This window comes from Carcharodon carcharias, chromosome 8 (assembly GCF_017639515.1).
Source record: "Carcharodon carcharias isolate sCarCar2 chromosome 8, sCarCar2.pri, whole genome shotgun sequence".
NCBI classification, from domain to species: domain Eukaryota; kingdom Metazoa; phylum Chordata; class Chondrichthyes; order Lamniformes; family Lamnidae; genus Carcharodon; species Carcharodon carcharias.
Window position 1 is genome coordinate 148,132,807 of NC_054474.1, and position 9,017 is coordinate 148,141,823.

General features: G+C 62.0%; 1 protein-coding gene across 3 annotated transcripts in view; it reads right to left on the reverse strand.

Moving 5' to 3' along the window:
• The window catches only part of sec16a (SEC16 homolog A, endoplasmic reticulum export factor), a 68,422-nt gene extending 59,802 nt beyond the window's left edge, over positions 1–8,620 (reverse strand). For all 3 annotated transcript variants that reach the window (XM_041194234.1, XM_041194233.1, XM_041194235.1), the window contains exon 1: positions 8,524–8,620. The gene's annotated coding sequence lies outside the window, so the exon portion shown is untranslated. The remainder of the gene's footprint in view (positions 1–8,523) is intronic.
• Positions 8,621–9,017: the final 397 nt, after the last annotated feature.

The following is a 9,017-nucleotide window of genomic DNA, read 5'->3' on the forward strand; positions in this document are numbered from 1 at the left end:
GGGAACTGAATTAGTGTTTCATATGGATTTGGCAACGCTTCCTGCCTTTTATATTTTTATACTTCCATTAAAAGATCAGGATTCCATTGCCTTTATGAACCTGTCCTGCCACCTTCAATGTGTGCACAAAAGCACCAGGTCTCTCTGCTCTCACAGCCTCTTTAAAATTGTATTAATTAGTTTGTATTGTCATTCCTCATTCTTCCTCCCAAAATGTTTTACCTCACACTTTGCTGCACTGAATTTCATCTGCAAAGATGTCATTTTTATACACACACGAAACATACACGAGGCCATCAGGCTTTACTTGTTATCTGATGTGCTGACAGCCTCTTCATTTCCAAGTGTCAGGGATGTCTCAGTGGTTAACATACACACTTTCAAGTCAGATAGGCTCAAGCCTTGCCCCAGAGACTTGTGCACAAAATCCTGATTGACACTCCCAGTGCAGCGCTGAGGGAGTGCCGCACAGTAAGAATCACCATCCATCAAATGAGATGTTGAACCAAGGCCCCATCTTTCCATTCAAATGGTGTAAAAAAAGCGGGGATATTCTTCCCACTGTCCTGGCCAATACTTATCCTACACCTAACACTTAACCCAGTTTATCTTCAATGCTGTTTGTGGGAGCTTGCTGTGCACAAATTTGCTGCTGCATTTTCTACAAATATTATACTTCAAAGGTGCTTAATTGGCTATGAAGAGCTTTGGGACGCCCTGAGGTCGTAAAAGGCACTATATTAATGCAAGTCATTCCTTCACTTTAGAACACACTATCTTTGTCCAACTGCTAACAAAGCAACATCACAATACAATCCACCAGACATTGCAGGGAATGTCGAACCTTTGAACCACAGAGTACACAGAACCATTTGCTTGACTGCCAGCAGCATTACCCTGACGCAGCACTCCCGCCTGCCTATATTCCTAACTCTGTAACCCATCCTAGCTGGGCATTAATCCTGACCTAGGAAAGTACTGAACTGAGGAAGACCCTGAATTCAGAATCCACAATAAATCAGGCAAACAAATAATCTTCCCTCTTTTCCAGACAGCATCAGCCCTGAACTGCTAAGGATACCAGCCGCCTCTAAGTACCTTGCTCCTAAACCTCACTAGCTTCACTGCCTCTAAAATCCACCAATGCTTTTGGGCATGTAATGATCTCTCCTTTAGCATGACACCCAGCTTTTGTCTAATTGTGCTCCCTGGAAGTGCCACAAGATGCTTTTTAAACATTTAAAGTGCTGTATAAATGCACCTAAGTGGTACCGGAGTGGCAATTTATTAGATGGCAGCCTGTGGATGATGGGGATCAATTGAAACTTTCAGGACTGGGATAAAATTTTGTAAGTGCACTGAAGGGTGGGGAACATGAGGGGGAGGTGCAGATCAACCACAGCCTAATAAGACGACTGAATGGCCTTCTCTTGTTCCTAACATCAGGGGTGGGGGAAGAGATTGCATTAGATATCCCAGTCAAGTTCCACCTCGCCTGGACATAAGGTAGGACTGCACTGAAGGCGGTCACTTAAGTCTACGATATTCAGACACTCATCACAAAGGCGGCAGATTCACTGGATAGTGACCAGGAGCATTAACCCTGTTCTCACCCTAGCCCAGGGACACCTGAAGACAAGTACAGCCTGGCTCCCTCCATACAGTGACTGAATTTATCAACTGATCGAAAAGTAGTTCAGGTCATAGCTGGCAGGTGCTAAAGCTACCCTGGCTCATTTAACATGCAGTGCTGGAATGCCGGATATCCTGAACAGTAGCTCAGTAACGGGATCTCCAATGTGAAGAGTGTGTGCGTGTGTGCATACAGCAGGATGTAATGAGGCTATGAAAAGCTCGCCCACAGTGGAGACTATGCCCTGAATACAAACAGGGAACCTCCCACTAATGTAAACTATCAGCAGCCTCTAAAATTTCTTTCAGAAAATAACGTTTTAGGATGCAGTACATGAGTCATCTGAGACCTGACTGTGGTGAGTGGAGTGTGTTTGAGATGAACAGGCAACTTTTAGCCTATGGTTCACAAAACTCTCCGCCACTGGGTTCTTCCTCACCTCATGTCTGGCTCTATTGTAGACTAACCGACAGAGATTGGTTCTTGGCTCTTGGCTTTTTTGCCAATTACCTTCAATCTGTGTCCCGCTGGTTACCGACCCTCCTGCCAGTGGAAACAGTTTTTCCTTATTTACTGTAGCAAAATCTCCCAGAATTTTCAACACCTATTATATCACCCTTTAACCATGTCTGTTTGAAGGAGAGCAATCCCAGCTTCTCTAATCTCTCCATGTAACTGGTAAATTCCATTCTAGTAAATATCCTCTGCACCTTCTGAGGCCTTGAAGTTCTTACTAAAACACGGGGCCCAGAATCAGATTTCTATCTGTCTCTTCCCCCACAGGTGAACACAGAGACTTATATGATCCAACAGGTTTCTCTTTATGTGACCTATCAGCACACCAGCCACATAGGAAAGCAGGGCCAACACTCCTGGCAACCCTGTTCCAGTGAACACTGCATCCAATCACCACTGAGGGAGGAACCTAACAGTGAACAGGACATAGGAGACATCACCAAATATTTGTTTGAGGAAGTAGGTCGACAGGAAGCTCACCAAGGTGGGTAGAAAGATGACAAAAGGAAAGAAAGGGTATAGTTGTTTTGTGGGATCTTGCCAGTGATGCTCACAACCTTGGGCTAAATTAAACAAAAATTCTAGACCTGATGAAGAGGGATGAAAGTTCATCAAGAACAAGCCCTTATATGTTACTTTAAAGAAAAGTGCATTATCCAGGCTAACACTACAGTACAGTACCAAGGGAGCACTGCACTGTTGAAGATATCATTAAACCAAGGTTCCATACGGCCACTCAGTTGAAAATAAAAAGTCCCATGACCACTATTTTGAAGAGCTGGGAGCTCTCCCCTGGGACCTGGTCAATATTTAGCCCTCAACCAAAATAACTAAGAGATTTTTTTTTTAATTCATTCATGGGATGTGGGCTTCCCTGGCTGGGCCAGCATTTATTGCCCATCCCTAGTTGCCCCTGAGAAGGTGGTGGTGAGCTGCCTTCTTGAACCACTGGTCACAATAATACTGCTGTTTTGGGAGCTTGCTGCGCACAAATTGGTTGCTGTGTTTCCTATGTTACAACAATGACAACACTTCAAAAAGTACTTCACTCAACTTCCATCCTCCTCCAATACTCCCTACACCTTCCCATAATCCAAACCTCTTCCCCATGCCACCCCATATTCCCTACATCCTCCCCCTCCCCACTATCCCCTCCCCCAACTCTTCTCCCCCACCCCTCCTCTCCCCCCTCCCCCACACCCCTCCTCTCCCCCTCCCCCCAACTCCCCCCACCCATCCTCTCCCTCCCCCCAACCCCTCCTCTCCTCCTCCCCCCACTACCCCCCACCCCTCTCTCCCCATCCCCCCACTCCCCTCACCCCCACCTCTCTCCTCTCCCCCCCACCCCCTTCTCCCCCCACTCCCCCCTCTTCTCCCCCCCACCCCCCTCTCCCCCCACTCCCCCCTCTTCTCCCCCCCACCCCCCTGTCCTCCCCCCACTCCCCCCCACCCCCCTCTCCCCCCACTCCCCCCACTCCCCCCTCTTCTCCCCCCCACCCCCCTCCCCCTCTTCTCCCCCTCCCTCCACCCCCCTCCTCTCCCCCTCCCTCCACTCCCCTCCTCTACCCCCACCCCTCCTCTCCACCCCTCCTCCCCCCAACCCCCACCCCTCCTCTCCCCCTCCACCCCCCACCCCCCTCACCCCACGCCCCTCTCCCCTCCCCCCCTCCCCCTCCCCCCACTCCCCCACCCCTCCTCTCCCCCACTCGCCCTCCCCCCACTCCCCCACCCCTCCCCCACTCCCCCCACCCCTCCTCTCCCCCACACACCCCACCCCTCCTCTCTCCCACACCCCCCCACCCCTCCTCTCCCCCCACACCCCCCCACCGCTCCTCTCCCCCCCTCCTCTCCCCCACACCTCCTCTCCCCCCACACCCCCCCACCCCTCCTCTCCCCCACCCCTCCTCTCCCCCCACACCCCCCCACCCCTCCTCTCCCCCACCCCTCCTCTCCCCCCACACCCCCCCACCCCTCCTCTCCCCCACCCCTCCTCTCCCCCCACACCCCCCCACCCCTCCTCTCCCCCACCCCTCCTCTCCCCCCACACCCCCCCACCCCTCCTCTCCCCCACCCCTCCTCTCCCCCACCCCACCTCTCCCCCCACACCCCCCCACCCCTCCTCTCCCCCACCCCTCCTCTCCCCCCACACCCCCCCACCCCTCCTCTCCCCCACCCCTCCTCTCCCCCCACACCCCCCCACCCCTCCTCTCCCCCACCCCTCCTCTCCCCCCACACCCCCCCACCCCTCCTCTCCCCCACCCCTCCTCTCCCCCCACCCCTCCTCTCCCCCACCCCTCCTCTCCCCCCACACCTCCTCTCCCCCCACACCCCCCCCACCCCTCCTCTCCCCCCACACCCCCCCCACCCCTCCTCTCCCCCCACACCCCTCCTCTCCCCCCACACCCCCCCACCCCTCCTCTCCCCCCACACCCCCCCACCCCCCCCCACCCCTCCTCTCCCCCCACACCCCCCCACCCCTCCTCTCCCCCACACCCCCCCACCCCCCCCACCCCTCCTCTCCCCTCCTCTCCCCCCACACCCCCCCACCCCTCCTCTCCCCCCACACCCCCCCTCTCCCCCCACACCCCTCCTCTCCCCCCACACCCCCCCACCCCTCCTCTCCCCCCACACCCCCCCACCCCCCCCACCCCTCCTCTCCCCCCACACCCCCCCACCCCTCCTCTCCCCTCCTCTCCCCCCACACCCCCCCACCCCTCCTCTCCCCCCCACCCCCCTCTCCCCCTCCCTCCACCCCCCTCCTCTCCCCCTCCCTCCACTCCCCTCCTCTACCCCCACCCCTCCTCCCCACCCCTCCTCCCCCCAACCCCCACCCCTCCTCTCCCCCTCCACCCCCACCCCCCCTCACCCTCCCCCCTCTCCCCTCCCCCCCTCTCCCCCTCCCCCTCCCCCCACTCCCCCACCCCTCATCTCCCACCCCTCCTCTCCCCCACTCGCCCTCCCCCCACTCCCCCACTCCCCCATCACCCCTCCTCTCCCCCACACACCCCACCACTCCTCTCTCCCACACCCCCCCACCCCTCCTCTCCCCCCACACCCCCCCACCGCTCCTCTCCCCCCCTCCTCTCCCCTCCCCCCACACCCCCCACCGCTCCTCTCCCCCCCTCCTCTCCCCTCCCCCCACACCCCCCCACCGCTCCTCTCCCCCACTCCTCTCCCCCCACACCCCCCCCACCCCTCCCCTCCCCCCACACCCCCCCACCCCTCCTCTCCCCCACCCCTCCTCTCCCCCCACTCCCCCACCCCTCCTCTCCCCCACCCCTCCTCTCCCCCCACACAACCCCCCCACCCCTCCTCTCCCCCCACACAACCCCCCCACCCCTCCTCTCCCCCCACACAACCCCCCCACCCCTCCTCTCCCCCACCCTCCTCTCCCCCTCCTCTCCCCCCACACACCCCCCACCCCTCCTCTCCCCCCACACCCCCTCTCCCCCACACCCCCCACCCTCCTCTCCCCCACCCCTCCTCTCCCCCCACACCCCCCACCCCTCCTCTCCCACCCCTCCTCTCCCCCACACCCCCCACCCCTCCTCTCCCCCACCCCTCCTCTCCCCCCACACCCCCCCACCCCTCCTCTCCCCCACCCCTCCTCTCCCCCCACACCCCCCCACCCCTCCTCTCCCCCACCCCTCCTCTCCCCCCACACCCCCCCACCCCTCCTCTCCCCCACCCCTCCTCTCCCCCCACACCCCCCCACCCCTCCTCTCCCCCACCCCTCCTCTCCCCCTCCCCTCCTCTCCCCCCACACCCCCCCACACCTGCTCTCCCCCCACACCCCCCCACACCTGCTCTCCCCCCACACCCCCCCACCCCTCCTCTCCCCCCACACCCCCCCACCCCTCCTCTCCCCCCACACCACCCCCCACACCCCCCCACCCTCCTCTCCCCCCACACCCCCCCACCCCTCCTCTCCCCCCACAACCACCCCCCACACCCCCCCACACCCCTCCTCTCCCCCACACCCCCCCACCCCTCCTCTCCCCCCACACCCCCCCACCCCCCCCCCCCCCCCCTCTCCCCCCCACACCCCCCCACCCCTCCTCTCTCCTCCTCTCCCCCCACACCCCCCCACCCCTCCTCTCCCCCCACACCCCCCCACCCCCCCCCACCCCTCCTCTCCCCCCACACCCCCCCACCCCTCCTCTCTCCTCCTCTCCCCCCACACCCCCCCACCCCTCCTCTCCCCCCACACCCCTCCTCTCCCCACACCCATCCTCTCCCCACACCCCTCCTCTCCCCACACCCCTCCTCTCCCCCCCCACACCCCCCCTCCGCTCCTCATCCCCACCCCTCCTCTCCCCCCACCCCCCCCCACCGCTCCTCACCCCCACCCCTCCTCTCCCCCCACACCCCCCCCACCCCTCCTCTCCCCCCCTCCCCCCACACCCCCCCACCCCTCCTCTCCCCCCACACCCCCCCACCCCTCCTCTCCCCCCACACCCCTCCTCTCCCCCCACCCCTCCTCTCCCCCCACACCTCCCCACCGCTCCTCACCCCCACCCCTCCTCTCCCCCTCCCGCCACTACCCCACCCCTCCTCTCCCCCTCCCGCCACTACCCCACCCCTCCTCTCCCCCTCCCCCCACTACCCCACCCCTCCTCTCCCCCTCCCCCCACTACCCCACCCCTCCTCTCCCCCTCCCCCCACTACCCCACCCCTCCTCTCCCCCTCCCCCCACTACCCCACCCCTCCTCTCCCCCTCCCCCCACTACCCCACCCCTCCTCTCCCCCTCCCCCCACTACCCCACCCCTCCTCTCCCCCTCCCCCCACTACCCCACCCCTCCTCTCCCCCTCCCCCCACTACCCCACCCCTCCTCTCCCCTCCCCCCACTACCCCACCCCTCCTCTCCCCCTCCCCCCACTACCCCACCCCTCCTCTCCCCCTCCCCCCACTACCCCACCCCTCCTCTCCCCCTCCCCCCACTACCCCACCCCTCCTCTCCCCCTCCCCCCACTACCCCACCCCTCCTCTCCCCCTCCCCCCACTACCCCACCCCTCCTCTCCCCCTCCCCCCACTACCCCACCCCTCCTCTCCCCCTCCCCCCACTACCCCACCCCTCCTCTCCCCCTCCCCCCACTACCCCACCCCTCCTCTCCCCCTCCCCCCACTACCCCACCCCTCCTCTCCCCCTCCCCCCACTACCCCACCCCTCCTATCCCCCACACCCCCCCCACCACTCCTATCCCCCACCCCTCCTCTCCCCCCACACCCCTCCACCGCTCCTCTCCTCCACCCCTCCTCTCCCCCCACACCCCCCCAACGCTCCCCTCCCCCACCCCCCCTCTCCACCCACACCCCCCCACCACTCCTCTCCCCCACCCCCCTCTCCCCCCACACACCACCCACACCTCCTCTCCCCCCACACAACCTCCCACCCCTCCTCTCCCCCCACACACCCCCCCACCCATCCTCTCCACCCACACAACCCCCCACCCCTCCTCTCCCCCCCCACCCCCCCACCCCTCCTCTCCCCCCACACACCCCCCCACCCCTCCTCTCCCCCCACACAACCCCCCCACCCCTCCTCTCCCCCCACACAACCCCCCCACCCATCCTCTCCCCCCACACAACCCCCCCACCCATCCTCTCCCCCCACACAACCCCCCCACCCATCCTCTCCCCCCACACAACCCCCCCACCCATCCTCTCCACCCACACAACCCCCCACCCCTCCTCTCCCCCCCCACCCCTCCTCTTCCCCCCCACCCCTCCTCTCCCCCCACACACCCCCCCACCCCTCCTCTCCCCCCACACACCCCCCCACCCCTCCTCTCCCCCCACACAACCCCCCCACCCCTCCTCTCCCCCCACACAACCCCCCCACCCCTCCTCTCCCCCCACACAACCCCCCCACCCCTCCTCTCCCCCCACACAACCCCCCCACCCCTCCTCTCCCCCCACACAACCCCCCCACCCCTCCTCTCCCCCCACACACCCCCCCCACCCCTCCTCTCCCCCCACACAACCCCCCCACCCCTCCTCTCCCCCCACACAACCCCCCCCACCCCTCCTCTCCCCCCACACAACCCCCCCACTCCTCCTCCCCCCCACACACCCCCCCCACCCCTCCTCTCCCCCCACTCCTTCTCTCTCCCACCCCTCCTCTCTTCCCCCCAACTCTTCCAGCACCCCGCCTCCCCACCCACTTCCCCTTAACTCTCCCCTTACCCTCGGCCCCTCCCCCTTACCCTCCCGTTACCCTCCCCCTCCCCTATTCCCCTCTCCCCTCTCCCCTACTCCATCCTCCACCGATTCTCCTTCTCAACTCCCCCCTCAGTTCCCGATCCATAATCCCTTCCCGGCTCTCGGGCTTTCCGGTTATATCCCTCAGCAACCCCCCCCCACCCCCTTACCGTCTTTCTCTGTCTCTATCTCTCTCCCGGCGCCATTTCCCCCGGTTGCCGATCGGCGACGTGTACATCCTGACGTCACGCGCTGCGCAGCGTCATGACGTCGCCGCCCCGACCGTTAGAAGCTGTTTTTAAAAAAAACAAATTTATTTTTCCCCTATCAGATATAAATGTCAACATTTGATTCTGTCATCCGCGAATAAATCTAATTTATATTATAAACCGAAGGAAGAAGACTGAAAATTTCGCGTTTCTTTGACGGAAATTGCCGAAGTGAAGTTCGGATCCTTAAAGTGACCACAGCCTGCAATCTGACCTCTTCAGCAGGAGCCATTCAGCTCATCGTGCCAGTGCTGGCTCTTTGTAAAGATTTGCCAATCTTTCCCCTTGACCCTGCAGGTTTTTCCCTTCATATATTTATCCAATTCCTCTCTTGAAATTTACTGTTGAATCTGCTCCCCTTTCCAGCAGTGCATTCCAGATGACCAGAACTCGCT